Here is a 16160-nt window from a genome sequence, read left to right on the forward strand (position 1 = left end):
GGGGCCGAAGAAGTGACGTTGCGTGTCGTAAGATTATCCCTACAGTATAGTGAATAGGGTACGTCAGCATACGAAGAGGACGTTCGACAGACGGGCTGCGAAGACGACCGTTAACGTGTAGCGTCTTATAAAGTATCGTCGGGAAGCTAGTCGAACTCCGAACATTCGCTACGTGGGGCGGACCGGCACTCAGCCTATAGACCCTAACTGCCAGGCGAGTCGAGTCCAGGTACATTTCGTGCTCCCAGCGCCGTGGAATATTGCTTACGAACGTTTCTTTTGGTAGCATGCTCGCTAAGAGTGAAGGGGCTGTTGTGTTTTGAGCCACCACGTTCACAAGCCGCGACCGGGCGCTCCAACTTTTATTATTTTGGTAATGCCGGCTTAGCTCTAGTGACTATTCTTTCTAAAGTGTGGGCCCCACTTAGGTTTGGTTTAATTTGAGTGTATTGTGTTACGTGTTACCAGTGTTTGCAGGCTGGGAGGTGTGCGCTGTGAGTACAGTACAGTAGCACAGTTGTGCACTAAAATATTATCGTGTCGCCAAAGGGTGGAGGTTTACCATTAACGTAACCTGTGTATGTGTTTAGCTACTGCTGTGTTGCCCTTAAAGGGAACGTTCACATTAAGGTAGACTTGTGATGTGCTGTTCTATTGCCATGTCCACATGCAATTCCAACAGTAAATGGAGAGACTGATCATTGGATCCACGGTGTTGTGTGTATTTACTTCAACTAAGATAAGTACTTACTTCAGTGAAATTATTGTGATAAATTGACCAGCACATGTAAAGGGGTTCTGCATTAACACGATCTCTCAACAGCGGAACAAGAAGGTAATATTTGGGGACGACTGTTTTGATCACTACTTTCACCGGGTGTGAGGGGGTATGCCACTTATTAGACGAGAGGCAGTTGTAAAGGGGGGTTACAGGGTACTGATGAGTATTTGTCGTTACAAAATTCTGCATGACTATTGTACCTGTCCCTAGGTTCGTAAATCCTAAGGCCCTGCTTACTGCATTCCTACCCCGTACGTCTAGCAACGCGGCCACTACAGTTGGGGGTTCGGTGGGACTTAGCTCCTCTGTGTCCCTGCTATCCGGTGTTCGTATAATCTCACCCTCACTAATCGGAGGTTATCCACCCTGCTACACATAGATGGCATACCCGCCGACAACGGCGCACAAACAAAAGTGGGAGAATGCTTTGTCTCCAAAAGAGGGAAAGTAAAGTTGAGAAATCTAGTCTCCAAAACACGTTATTGTACAAATTCATAAACTGAGCTATATAGAGAAAATGGGAAAAGCAAAGGGGAGAAAACGCTGTCTCCAAAACATATTACTAAAGGACATACGTCGGACAACGGTGCTACATACGTTTATACATTTGATAAGGCATGGCATGGCAAATAATATACACAACAAACTATATGGTGATGCGTGACACTGATACTGTTGGTATGCATTAGCTTTATCATTAGTTTGTCAACTTTGCAGGAACATAAAGCCTTCATGGTCGCTCAGGCAGAAAGCACACAGCTCTTCAATTGACCCAATTTGTAGATTTATTTTTATATTGAATGAATGCGCTTCTGTACATAACAATATAGTGACCAAAAAAACCCACCACATCATTCATGGAAGACGAATTGTTACAAAATAAATTCAGAACAAACCACTGTTTGATATCTATATGGGTCCCACTCCCACTATGTCTGCCAAAGCAGTTGAAGAAGTGACTGAACAGCAAAACTTCTTCAGGGTCAGTGCACTGTGGTCGGGTCACGAATGCTCATTAGGAAGGGCAGTGAGTTCAGGAATTACATAAGTCTGTTTTGAATTTATTTATTTTTCCTGTCCAAGTCACTTGTATAGTCGGTATATCTACTGTATTTGTCTGTCTATCTATCTATGTTCTGTATCTGTATATCTACTGTATCGGTTTGTCTATCAATCTATCTATCTACAATATGTACTGTCTGTCTGTGTTTTTCTTCACCTATAAAATAATTATTGTCAACCCTTATTCAGTCTTAGTACAGACAGTACAGAATTGTTTGACAAATATTGCAACAATTGAGTCATTTGAAATAGTTTTTGAATAACGTTTTAATCCCTCATATTCATCCTTTCAATATGTCCTCTATTGCTTCTACAAAGACTAACTTAGACTTTTTCGCTGTACCTTGAATTAGTTCTACAGCCTCAGGTTGGACTAATGCTCCACTGTTGGCTATGCATGGCAAATTGTAGCCAGTCAGTCAGTCAGTCAGTCAGTCAGTCAGTCAGTCAGTCAGTCAGTCAGTCAGTCAGTCAGTCAGTCAGTCAGTCAGTCAGTCAGTCAGTCAGTCAGTCAGTCAGTCAGTCAGTCAGTCAGTCAGTCAGTCAGTCAGTCAGTCAGTCAGTCAGTCAGTCAGTCAGTCAGTCACTCACTCACTCACTCACTCACTCACTCACTCACTCACTCACTCACTCACTCACTCACTCACTCACTCACTCACTCACTCACTCACTCACTCACTCACTCACTCACTCACTCACTCACTCACTCACTCACTCACTCACTCACTCACTCACTCACTCACTCACTCACTCACTCACTCACTCACTCACTCACTCACTCACTCACTCACTCACTCACTCACTCACTCACTCACTCACTCAGTGTTACACACAAACCTGTCCCCCCGGTATTAGAGGAGGTTGTGATGGGTTCCACGTGAAACACATCTGCAGCTCTACATATCAGAGTGTGTTGTTCTTTGCTGTCCAGTCTCTGTGCCTCCTGTTAGCATCGGTGTGTCCACTAGCGGACTGACCATCGGGAGCACCGGGAGTTTTCCCGGTGGCTTGGCAGACTGGCATGGCCTGGCCCTGTCAGACTGGCAATGTTTTTTATTTTATTTATTTGTATATTATATTATTTTGTTGCCCGCAGTCAGGCCACTGAAATCCGAAGCAGGCCACGGTCGGTCAGTATAAGTGTTTCTAGTTGCGCGGAGATGTGCTCTCTAATATATGTTCGTTCGGCAGGAATGAGTTAACTTGTCTGTTGTCACCCAGCGCGAGGCAGCGCAGCGCGCCTGCACGGGCATGTCAGATTGATGTTTGTAGCTAGATAATCCTCCGTTGGAGGCGCGATTTTTTTCCGTAGCCTTTGTTAGCTAAACCAATCAGAGAGGGTCTTCGCTGTACGCGGGCTAGCCAATCAGAGAGCATCTTTGCAAACAAATGCTACGAAAAAAAATCACGCTCCGTGGAGCAAAGACAAAAAAAAAAGGAGAAATCGAGAAGTTGGGTCATTTTCCTATTGACTTGTATACAATCAGAATAATTTTTGCAGCTGTTGACTGTATAAATGGGCGAGTTATATACAAATGCACCCCCTGCAGTTGTTATGAACAGTGAAATTAGCTATAGACAGTGTTGGTTGATGTAATTAAACTAATTACAATTTTACTTTTTTCTTATTTCTGCTCATTGAATAGTAAATTCCAGATGTTTGTTTTTTTAGTTCAAGAGTTTTAAAAGAAAAGGATTTGCCCATCAACTTTCCACAGAGTTCACACACTAATATGAAGCACTCTTCTTTAAATAATGTTTGCTGTGATTTGAAGCTTTTTTACAGTTGCATGTTTTGTTTTTGTTTTAACTTTTTCCTGTTATAGGAATGTTATAGGTTATGTAGGCAATGTTGAATTCTATTATAGTGAACAATAGGTAACATGTAACGTCATATTAGCATTCATACCAAGAATAAATAAAGTTATCCAAAAACAAATTAATTTAATTCATTAATTTGTTTATTTCAATTGAGACACTAATGGAAACAAATTAAAAGATAAACATTTAAAATAAAACAGCAACATGTAAGACACAATTGTAAACATTAATTGTAAGGTCACTACATTAGGGAGGAACTAATCACCTGTATCTGTTGGTTTAACGTGTTCTTTGTTGTCCTAACACATGGCGGCTCTGTAGCTACAACTTAAGCTAGAGAGAGACATTTCACACAAAGCTGACCACCTCTCCAAATTAGGCAAAAATGAATGTCCCAACTTTCTTGGGAAGCCTCAACAAAAGAAGATTATGTGACCGCCACCGCCTGTACATTGATGCGCTAATAAGACCTTCATCCGCGCCACGCCGGAGGCTTGTATGCTTTCCGCAACGCAGTTGTGCGATTTGCAAATCTGATTGGCCAGGTCATTTCTGGTTATGTGACATGTACGCCCAATCGTGGGACCGCAAGTTAGGTATGTCTTAGAGCATGGCGATAGAACGCCTGCCCTTCTTTCGACGGTTAAGCTTAGGCACTCTTTGGAAGTTGGTTAAGGTTAGAGTTTGTCTTAGAGCATGGCGATAGAACGCCAGGTGCTTTGCAGGCTGTTCGACGCGGAAATGGGCAAAGACACAGCTCGTCACGCTATTGGGCGCACATGTCACATGACCAGAAACGTCAGTGGCCAATCAGATTCGCAAATCGCACAACTGCGTTGCGGAAAGCATACACGCAACCCGGAGAGAAAGGGCACATTTGGAAATTAAGTTGTGGGATCGGATAGGTAGGGACAATATATAATGTTGTCGTTTAAAACTGCCGCCTTGCAGCATCAGGCATTGGGATTATTGGCTGTGTTGGCACTTTCTTCGTCTGTTAACTTACCATGGTGATTGATCTGATCTGTTGTCTGTGCTGCCCTGCTAAACTGTGAGTTGTTCAGCAAACTTAACAGTCGAGTCATTCCTGCTCGTTAATTTCGTTTTATTTTCCCCCCACAGCATCCCGTTATAAATGCGTTCCGCCGCGCGCCTATGATTATATCCTGTTGGCCTGGCCTGGCCTGGCCTGGCCTGGCCCGGCCTGGCTTGCCTGAGTCAAATTCCCGGTAGGAATTATGGTCCCAGTCCGCGACTGGGTGTCTCCTCCATGGGGTTGAAGAGCTACTGCAATTATCATATCTGACTGGCACAAACACATCACCTTATAATAAAAAAAATAAATACTTATGATACAAAAGAAATGGCCTAATGGCCACAAAATGTCAAAAAGTGTCTCGTTACCCCCAAGGTTTGTGCATAAAATGTGGACCAACATGAGCATCATAAGCCCTAGCCATATTTTCACAAAATTTGCCTAAAAATACATACCCAAGTAAATGGAAGATTGCTCCACTTCTACAAGGTCCATTTGCATGTTCTTGGTATCTATAATGTATTCCCAGTGTCAGAAATATTGTGTCTGTTACTATGCTTGAGTAAATTGTAATGAACCAAAGGAGAATATTATAATTTTGTATTATTATTATTATTTTTCCATCTTTGACAGTGAATAACACCATGCTAACATGACCAGGCGTGAACAATTGCCACTGAGCTCATTCAGCACCTTTGATTTGATTTGAAGTATTTATTTCGAACATGCAATGAATACAACAAACAATAACAAAAAAAAGTACAACCTTCTTGAGATCAAGTGTACTACTAATCTAAGCAAATGAATAAAGGGCAGATACATTTTACAGGGGATTCTGTAGATACAGAACTGAATTTTGCCATCCGGACAAATGGAATTTGAAATATTAATATAGAATATTCTGAATATCAGACCTATATTGTTACGATGGAGGTAGGTAGAATACAGTTTTGCAGAAAGGGTAAGGTATGGAGGAGGCAGAGACGAGGTTTGAAGTTTGGAGAGAGAGTTTACTGTAGAATCCAGTGCAATACAAAGAACAACGGAAACTACTTAATCACCTACTCAACAAATCAACAAACACTAACACTTACTATAGGAACAAAACAACAAACGCTAACACTTACTATAGGATGACAGCACAATACGGCGTGGACAGGAAACAGGGAAGGAGACAGGAGGAATGTCGCCACAACGAAGGGGAGACAGACAGACACCTAAATACCCCGACTAATTAACAAACAGAAACACCTGGCCAACACAGAACACAACAACCTAGACACCAGTCAATGACAAACATAAAAGCAACTCATGACAACCCAACAGTACACCACATCACACAAGGGAAGGGAAAGTCAACAACAGTACACACCATGACACCACATTAATCATACTATTAATTATTGTTAACACAGTAGTCAGGATGTCCAGTGTACTGGAGCGCACCGTCTGCGGATGGCCACCAGAGGGTAGGAGACCAATGTTAGGCAGAGAGCCAATGTTGGATGGAGGGCATTGCCCACTGTTAGTTGGAGGGCACTGCCCAATGTTACCATCCTGCCCAGTCCAGCCAGGACCGGGCCTAGGATCATGACAGTACCCCCCCCTCAACGGGGGGCTTCCAGACCCCCGAAAATAACGTCCATAAGCAGGTGAGGGAGGAAGCCGGAACCCCGGAGAGGACCCAGGGAGAGGACCCGAAGAAGAGGGACCAGGAGGCTGAACGAAAAACCCAGGAGGGGCATAGCAGCCAGGGGGGTTGAAAACGGGCGCATATGCCCGGAGAGGGGGGGTGGGAACGGGAACAGAGGCCCGGGGAGGAGGACCAGACCTGGGAACAGAGGCCCGAGGAGGAGGGGTGGGGACGGGCACCGAGACCCGGGGAGAGGGGCAGAACCTGAGAACCGAGGTCCGACGAGGGGGGGTGGGGACAAGTGTAGGAGCCCGGGGAGGGAGACTGGACCTGGGAACAGGTGTAGGAGCCCGGGAAGGGGAGCTGGACCCGGGAACAGGTGTAGGAGCCCGGGAAGGGGAGCTGGACCCCAGAGCAGGATCCCGGACGAGGGGCCCTCCAGCCGCCGGACTAGGGACCGGTTCGGGAGAGCCGGAACGGAGGTGCGGCGGCGACGACCCCCGGAGCAGGATCCCACGCAGGCCCCGGCGAAGACCACGGCGAAGACCCCGGCGAGGACCAGGACGCCGATCACGGCGCAGAGCTGGACCAGACGGGGAGCCAGGATCCGTCGAGGAGCAGGGCGGCGGCACCGCAGCCGGGCCAGGGGTAGAGGCCGGGCAGGATGTGGAGACCGGGCCGGTCTCGGCGGCGAGGCGTGGTGTAGGACCCGGGGATGAGGAGCCAGGATCCGTCGAGGAGCCGGGAGTCGGCACGGCAGCCGGACCAGGTGGAGAGGCTGGGCAGGGCATGGAGACTGGACCGGTCTCGGCGGCGAGGCATGGTGTAGGATCCGGGGATGAGGAGCAAGGACCCAGAGCAGAGGCTGGACTGGGCGTGGAAGCTGGACCAGCTGTGGAGGCCTTGCCAGCCATACTAGCCTCGGGGGCTAGGCTAACTGTGGGCCCTGGACTCACTGTGGGAACTGTGCTAGCTGGGAATGCCTGGCTAGCTGCTGAGGCTAAGCTAACAGTCGGGGAGAGCCTAGCAGCTCCTGTCCTGATAGCCCTCCTAGGCCTGCTAGCTGCAGAGACCTGACTATCTTGGGACATCTGGTCCGTCTCAGTTACTAGGCTCACCCTGAACCTGGAGCCTATTCTAGCACTGGAGACTGTGCTAGCTGGGGACATCTGGTCCGTCTCCGGTACCAGACTCACCTTGAACCTGGTGCCTAGGTTAGCAGTGGGCGTCTGGTTAGCTACGGTAGCGGGGCTAACAGGCGGAGCTGTGCTAACTGGGGACGGCCGGTTAGCTATTGGGACGGAGCTAACGGGCGGAGCTATGTTAGCTGGGGACGGCCGGTTAGCTATTGGCACAAAGAGCTATGTTAGCTGGGAACGTCTGGTTAGCTGTATGAGTGGAGCTAACGGGTGGAGCTGTACCAACTGGGGACGTCTGGCCATCTATAGTGGCGGAGCTAACAGGCGGAGCTGTGCTAACTGGAGACGTCAGAACAGCCTCAACGGCTGTGGGGGGCTCTAGGCTGACCGTAAGCCTGAGAACAGTCGGCAGGCTAGCTACCCTAGCCTCCGACCTATGCTTATCCATGAGGACCGCAACATGTTCAGCCAACTCCCACATCGCTGGCTGCAGTGTCGGAATCTCCGTGGCGACCTGGTCGATCTTCCGGAGCAGGAACCCCCACTTGGCCAGTGAGTAGTGCTCCATGTCACCGGCCATCAGGCTCTGGACGACCCGAATGGTATCGCTTGCCCTCTTTGCTGTATTCATTACTGGTGGCGACATTCTGTTATGATGGAGGTAGGTAGAATACAGTTTTGCAGAAAGGGTAAGGTATGGAGGAGGCAGAGACGAGGTTTGAAGTTTGGAGAGAGAGTTTACTGTAGAATCCAGTGCAATACAAAGAACAACGGAAACTACTTAATCACCTACTCAACAAATCAACAAACACTAACACTTACTATAGGAACAAAACAACAAACGCTAACACTTACTATAGGATGACAGCACAATACGGCGTGGACAGGAAACGGGGAAGGAGACAGGAGGAATGTCGCCACAACGAAGGGGAGACAGACAGACACCTAAATACCCCGACTAATTAACAAACAGAAACACCTGGCCAACACAGAACACAACAACCTAGACACCAGTCAATGACAAACACAAAAGCAACTCATGACAACCCAACAGTACACCACATCACACAAGGGAAGGGAAAGTCAACAACAGTACACACCATGACACCACATTAATCATACTATTAATTATTGTTAACACAGTAGTCAGGATGTCCAGTGTACTGGAGCGCACCGTCTGCGGATGGCCACCAGAGGGTAGGAGACCAATGTTAGGCAGAGTGCCAATGTTGGATGGAGGGCATTGCCCACTGTTAGTTGGAGGGCACTGCCCAATGTTACCATCCTGCCCAGTCCAGCCAGGACCGGGCCTAGGATCATGACACTATATATTACCTTATTATGGCCAAGTCATATATATATGGATCTGGGCCAAAACTCCTCTTCCCAATGGGAGAGTTAAATCTGGTACCACCAGGTGCCTGTTACAGGGCAGCAAAGACCGTGAATGAAATCTACTGTAAGTACAGTTACTTTTCTATAATGTCCATAGCTCCGCCATTTTTCACCAGATTGCAATGCTTTTTTTCTAGACGTTCACAGAAGGGTAAAGAAACAATATACGTTGTATTTGGTAATACCGTTCAGGTTTCTGAATTTGTATCTGAATTTTTCGCATAGAATATTTTCAGCAGCTTTAACAGAGGCTGGTGTGAGCTGGGTTGTGTAGTTTTATGAAATTTCAATGTTGAAATTCTCCTCTCATCTTCGCCGTGGGTCTCCTCTTTCTTTCGACTACAACGGTTTCATGAGGCGTCATTTTGAAATCATCCGGTTTCCGTTTGAATGCGCTGAGCATTCGCTAATAACACTTAAAATCATTGGTAAACAAACGTAGTGCTGAAGATATACACTTTGACTGCTGTTTTGATAGGGTTAGGGTCTTTACTCTTGGCTACATTTTGAAAAATAAACGCAACATGATTTAATACGGACTGTATTGATCTACTGTATGCATGACGTGATATTAATCTCGGGCTTAACCCTTTCACTGCCGCACTACCGAACAGTTAACCCTTTCACTGCGACAATACACAGAATGTTAACCCTTTCACTGCCACACAACAGCCGGTTAACCCGTTCACTGCCACACGACAGAAGGTTAACCCTTTACTATCACACTATACTATGTGTGATAGTAAAGGGTTAACCTTCTGTCCTGTGGCAGTGAAATGGTTAAGGGGTTAAAGGAATAACAAATTGTTATTATATGTGTAACAGTTGTCATACCGTCACCTCAAAGTTTCAAACCCGGGTCTCCCACGTCGCGGGCAACAGCCCAGACCGCTATACCAAGAGGTGAATTCACTGCTTTGTAATGAGTCTGTGTCTTTTAAGGGTGAGAGTGAGTTTAACCCATAGTACCGCTACTCACCCCAGTCACTTCACAATATCTGAAATCCTTCGTGACTTCGCTTCACGGTACCATCCGTTACATATGTACCGTTTTCCCCAAAACAAACATGACATACATGCAGTAACTAAGGTACATAATAACAAGAACAACTCTGTGTTTACACATAACACACACACTACACGTTCATTGAATGTTACAAACATTTATAAAAAAGTCAACATTTTTCAAGTCCCGTTCACGTCCGCAGCTCACATTGAAGTACATCACTTTGATTTATATATTTCTCTAAAGGCAGGGACGCCGTCACAGATGGTGACAGAGTGGCTCCCTCCTCTCGGTGACCTCAGCTGTTGACAGCGCTGTGTGACAATGATACATTGTGATTAAGTTAATTAGCGTCGCACTGACTTGATAACGCGTCTGCCATGCCCGGTAAGCGGCAGAAACATAATGGCCCCCACAGCGGATTTGTCGAGCTCTCAAGTTTAATTTCCCCCTTTGTCACGTTCACGGAGTCCCGGTGCGGGCGACGGGCCCTTCTCACGTCCCCCCCTGTATGCTACTTGTCTCTTACACGCCGGGACGGGCGGGAGGTTTGCCCCTTTGCTTCAAGGGGTATCGTCTCACAACATTGATCGTTGTCAAAGAGCACCTACGGGAGGCTTCAATTCGAAACTGGCCCCAGTAAATGTCCAAACACCCCCCACCCAATGTACAGTTTCTTCCCCCTTGAATGTATATATTTTCTTTTATGTATGTCTTATGTATATATTGTCTTTTATTTTACAGTACTGTATATCTTGTATGTCATAAATGTCTGGATGTCACAGTACTGTATATCTATCTGTATGTTGTCTATGTCAGTGTTTCTCAACTGGTGGGTCGCGACCCAAAAGTGGGTTGAGGTGCCATTTTGAGTGGGTCGCGGATGTGTGTGTAAAAAAAGAAAAATTAAGTTATTTTAATAATTTTTTTAATAATTTTCTTTTTGCACTACCTATCTTTGTGAAAGTGGCTTCTCAGCTCTGGTCCAGCTGAAGACAAAGCAGATTAAAACCCTTTCTCTGCCACGCTTATATCCATCAATTTTTGGTCACTGCCAGCTCTATTTGTCTATGGAGATGTTCACCTACTTTGCAGGGCTATAACTTTTTAAATTGTATTGCTAAATTGACATTACTATGGCCCATTCAACATCGATTAGCTATTGTTCAGGGTGTAGGAACGTTTTACTTTTTCATTCACACATTCATATAAAAATACTGTCTAGAGTATAAATATGTTTTCATCGTTTTCTGCAGTAATTCCTAGAATGTGAGATATAGCCATTTATGCATATACATCATCAAATGCAATTTGCTAGCGATTGACGTCAGATAAAAAATGTCAATTGTACAAGGTCCTAAACGTCATGACTCATCATCTGATGTTGACCGGAGGGGGGGGGGGGGTCGTTTATAATGCAATGACCGACGTTAAATGAATCATGTAGTATGGGTGATATATTGATCATAGCAGTTTGTATGGATAATAATAATCAAAAACGCTGAAACTCACCGCAGCTTCCTCATAGCGATGGGGGATAATACTGGATCAAAACGTTCGCTATTATGGGATGTTGATCTAGATGAACCATTTCCGGGTTGTATAATAATATGTACGTCCAAATAACGTTGTTTATTGAGTTATGGCAACCGATCGATTATCCAGTGTGTCAAGATGGAGACCCGGGAGCGATCGCGAGTGGCGGACGGAATAGGGGGGACACCAAGCACTTCCGGCCCCACTTACCCACTTCCGGTTTGGCGATCGGCCACCAGGTGCCGATATTGAACCGTTGGAGAGTTGAGTGGAGATCCCCAGCACCCGTCAAGGATCCGTCGGTGAAATATGATTACCATGACAGATTTTTGAAATATTGATCTCAAAGACGCTGTAAAACGTCATTAGCAGATTACGCATGGTGAGGAATGACGTCTTAACACGTCATTGGCGATGAAAGGGTTAGATTGGACATCGAGCATGACCTCAGAGTTGCTTTGTCTACCATCACCCCAGACTTTGAGACTCTTGTCAGGAGCAAACAACATCCCCAGTTATCCCATTAGTTCCCTGGGATGTTAAGCTAAGCAGTCTGCTAAGAAGGATATATTATTTATTATTATTATATTTCGTTGTGTTTTTAGCCCTAGTTGCACTTTTGTTGCAACCCCAGTTATCCCATTAGTTCCCCCAAACTTACTGTAGGTCTGTTATGTTAAGCTAAGAAGTCTGCTAAGAAGCATAATTATTTATTATTATTATTATTATTTTATTTCATTGGGTTTTTAGCCCTAGTTGCACTTTTGTTGCAACCCCAGTTATCCCATTAGTTCCCCCAAACTTAGATCTGTTATGTTAAGCTAAGACATCTGCTAAGAAGCATATATTATATTAGCTTACGCTCTGCGCCCTAAGTGGAACACATCCCATAACAGTCTAGATACTGAATACATTTCTCCACATGTACATGTACACACCCATCCGCCTGGCCACACCCCCATCCACTCCTCTACATAAGCAGGGGTGTGGCCATACTAACAGCTCCTTCCCTATTTTCACCACCGACAAGTGTCTGTATACACCACTTGAGTTTAGTGCCGAAATAGTTGTTGGAAAGGAGCTATGTGGACATTGTATCTTATTTTTTCTCTCTCTCACCAATTTTCGAGAAAAGCTAAGTCATAATGTCTGCACGTGTCGCGGGTGGGGGTATAGGGGTATCTGTATGGGGGGTGTATATACCTGCGGGAGCCAAAGAGGAGGACGTGTCCCGGGATGGTCTGGAAGAGGACCTAAAGGCATACCTGGCTGATGGAAAAGGCAAGTGAATATCAGCTGATAATGATATGTGAAGTACCGTCGCTGTACTGCACCATGCTGTCCCTGTTGTTTTGTTTAGACGGAGTGGAGTCCAGGAGGTCCTGACGAGAGTGGAGAGAGCCATCTTGGGAGGATGGTGATTTTGTGCAGACGACAGCTACAGCAGGCGAGTGCAGGACCACCAGGGGGGGGTAGCGTATGTAAACATTATACAGGCTACACATGTGTGCCCTCTTCTTCTTACGCAGCTGGGGAGCGTCGTTGGAGGGAGCGCGAGGTGATTGGCTGGCTGGCGTGACGGGGGCGGTGCCCGGAAGTGCTGGCACTACTGAAAGGAGAATCAATGCAGGACAATGGCAGAACGAAAACGGGAGTCGAGAGGACGCTAGCAGAGGACGCAGGGCTGCGAGGACACACGGCTCTTTTTGTGTTTTTACCTTTCCTCCAGTGGAACCAGTTCATAGCGGCGACTGCGGTGTTTCCTCCAGAGTGGAAACGAGTGGAGCTTCAGACCGGAGGGACATTATCGCCACACCGGGCGCCGTGAGTAAAGAATGCAAGACAGTAGAATACGTGCCTAAACAAACAAACTATTTTCCCGAGTGGTAAAGGAAGACATAGACGAACGGTGACTGCATTTGAATTAGGAATATTATTAGTGCCGTGAAGCTGAAGATTATCGGAACGGCATACAGTAAAGCCAGTAATACTGTCGAAGACTGGAACCTAGTATTGTGGATCCTCCATCCTCTGTGAACTACCTTTTCTCTCTTTTCTAAATCATATGGAGGATATCTAATCCATTGTGCATTGTGACGAACCCGTGAACGGGGGGAACCTTGCTCTTACTGACTGTGCCTTTCATTACAGGCGGAAGGACATTATTGCACGCCTGGTGCTTGGAGTGCCTAAAACACCCCAGTTTAGCCCGAAGCCGAGAGGGGCTATGGGAGCGGAAGGAGGTGGCGTCCTTCCGGCCCTCAGCTTCGGGCCCCGGTTATCATTAACCTTTTTTTCGTATTGTTTGTAACTCAGCGCTTCCACTGCCCCAGACCTAGGTTAGGATATGGGAGGAGTATTCTAGGCCTGGTCACAACCCCTAGCGGTGAACAACACCCACTATCCTATCCAAACCCCCTTAATTTACCGTGTGAACACTTAGTGTGTATTTATCTACCTGTATTCTCCCTAAATCATTTGCCGTGGCTCCCCGAGGGATAGTGTGATATCGATGCTTATTTTAGGATGTTTGCAGTGAACCGTGTGGTATAGTGTGATTCTAAGTTGACGTTTGATAAGTCATAGACCCGTGTGCAGGGTAGACTCTTTTTCCTTCACGTGTGTAGTGTCTCAGGGGCGGGGATAGGTGACGTGGGTGGGAGTAACAGTCTGGGGGTGGGTTTACGGGGCATGGAGCACTTCCTCCTTTTAAACTACCCTAGGCTTAAGAGGCGTGGGTCTTTTAAATAGGCTAACCGACCAGTTATTTATATCAAAATATAACCTTATTGTTACAAAGGGTCAGATTAAACCGAATATATGTATTTATTGATTGATATATATTGCATAATATTTGTATATCGTTTGATATCCCTTGTATATTCTTTGTACATATACACGGAATGTCCCTTTAACCTAGTAGCCTACAGACCATAATATTTCGCTCTCCTATTGGACAGCGCCCACCAGCGCCAGTGTCTTACCCCTAGAGCCGACTTCAAAGCTACCGTCAAGGCTTGTCTCAACATGCCCGCTCTTGCCCAGGGATACGGCGACAGAAATGAGATTGGCACTATTTTGTCCCCCGTACATATAAATATGGCGCAGGCGAATACAGAACCTCCTTTTCGGTTCAGTCTTGTTCAGTTCAGTCCGCAGTCCGTTCAGTTCGAGTTACCCAAGTGAAGCCTCACCCACTATGCAACGTGCGGTGAAGTGGGCCCGTATTGCCCCAAAATAGTCTTGTTTTATCCTAATACGTTTGTTCAACGTATCGTTCGCTCCTTTACTAGTAAACCTTCATTACGAGTCAAAGACCAAGTGAAGTGAGTAATTGTGCGTCTAAATAGAGCACTTATAGCCGCGTGCGAATAGGATAGTAAAGTATCATAGCTTAGTTGAATAACGTCAAGTTCGACTTGGTTGGTGTGGAGTACCGCGCACCGGAGGATCTACACCGGTGATTGCAGAGCCCCTTTCCGGCTGGATTATTATTCTTATTGCTTTAACCAGGCTGTTTGAGCGGAGAAGAATCGTCTACACCCACTGCTGTGGGACCTGCCCGTGAGGACATCACTCGAGCCCGTCTCTAGTGGAGAGGCTGACCGGCTTTCACCTGTGCGCGCACCCTGGGATTACAGCTGCCTTTCGTCCGCTGATACAGGGAGTAGTACCGCCTCCAGGAGCCTATTGATTCCCCGCTGACCCGGACTTTGTATTAGAGCATTGCCTCCCCCTGCTGGCTTACAACCGGTGGAACCCCCCCTTCCAGTATCTCTCGATATATATATTACTAGTGTACCCTAGATATAATTCCTTACATTCAGGTTGTATAATTACCTCCTGCGTAACCAGAGAATGGACATTCGTTGTTGATTTGCCTATGCATACTCCTTTGCCTTACAAGTGCATTCAAAGAATAATGTAAAGTATCCTATGTACCTTTTGCTCCATTAAATACTTGATTAATACCTTTGACTGGAACCGATTTCATTGTGGGAAGTGTTCATCATATTCATATATCGTGTACTGTATGGCCAGTAATTAAAGTACATAAAGCGGTAGTGGTTTAATGATACCATACTTATCAATACAGTCAGGGAATTGTACCCCTCAGTTACACTTATATTAAACTATCTATTTTTATGCAATAAAAGCTTTCTTACTGTTTCTCGGCGCATTCTCCCGTGTCTGTTTGTGGTCCTGGGGAAATTCATGGTGGTAGGTCGGCTGGCCCCTTTGGGAAGAGTATCCGTGCATGGGCACACCTCAGTCTTAGACCTGGATGCTTCCCGTGGTATTGAGGTACTGGGTCGGGGAGTGGTGATTGTAAACGATGACTGTATTAGTACGGAATATGGGTTGTTGGGCATGAACGTTATCTCAGAATGTTGGGAGGGCATATTTCAGGGGGGACACCCGGGGCGGGAAGCTTTCACCTCCACTGTTCCTCCAACGGCCCGGAGGGTGTGGGAAAAGGCGTTTAACCTCTGTCAGCAGGTACAGAGCACCCCCCCAGCTGATGTGGCCAGTGGCACAGCTAGACTGCGGCGGCAGGCCCCTGTCCTGGTGCCTCCCGAGTCGGAGATCGTGGTATGGGCAGAGGTTAGTCCACGGATGAGTCGCCTGGACTGCCCGGTGTTAGTGGAAAACCACACTGACCTGGTGGTAGGAGAGCGTGGCTGGCGAGTGGCTCGATCCATCAGCTGGGTACGGGGGGGTAAGGTGCCATTGCGTATTTGTAACCCCCA

The sequence above is a fragment of the Notolepis coatsorum genome, assembly GCF_963971535.1.
Source record: "Notolepis coatsorum genome assembly, chromosome: 1".
Classification (NCBI taxonomy): domain Eukaryota; kingdom Metazoa; phylum Chordata; class Actinopteri; order Aulopiformes; family Paralepididae; genus Notolepis; species Notolepis coatsorum.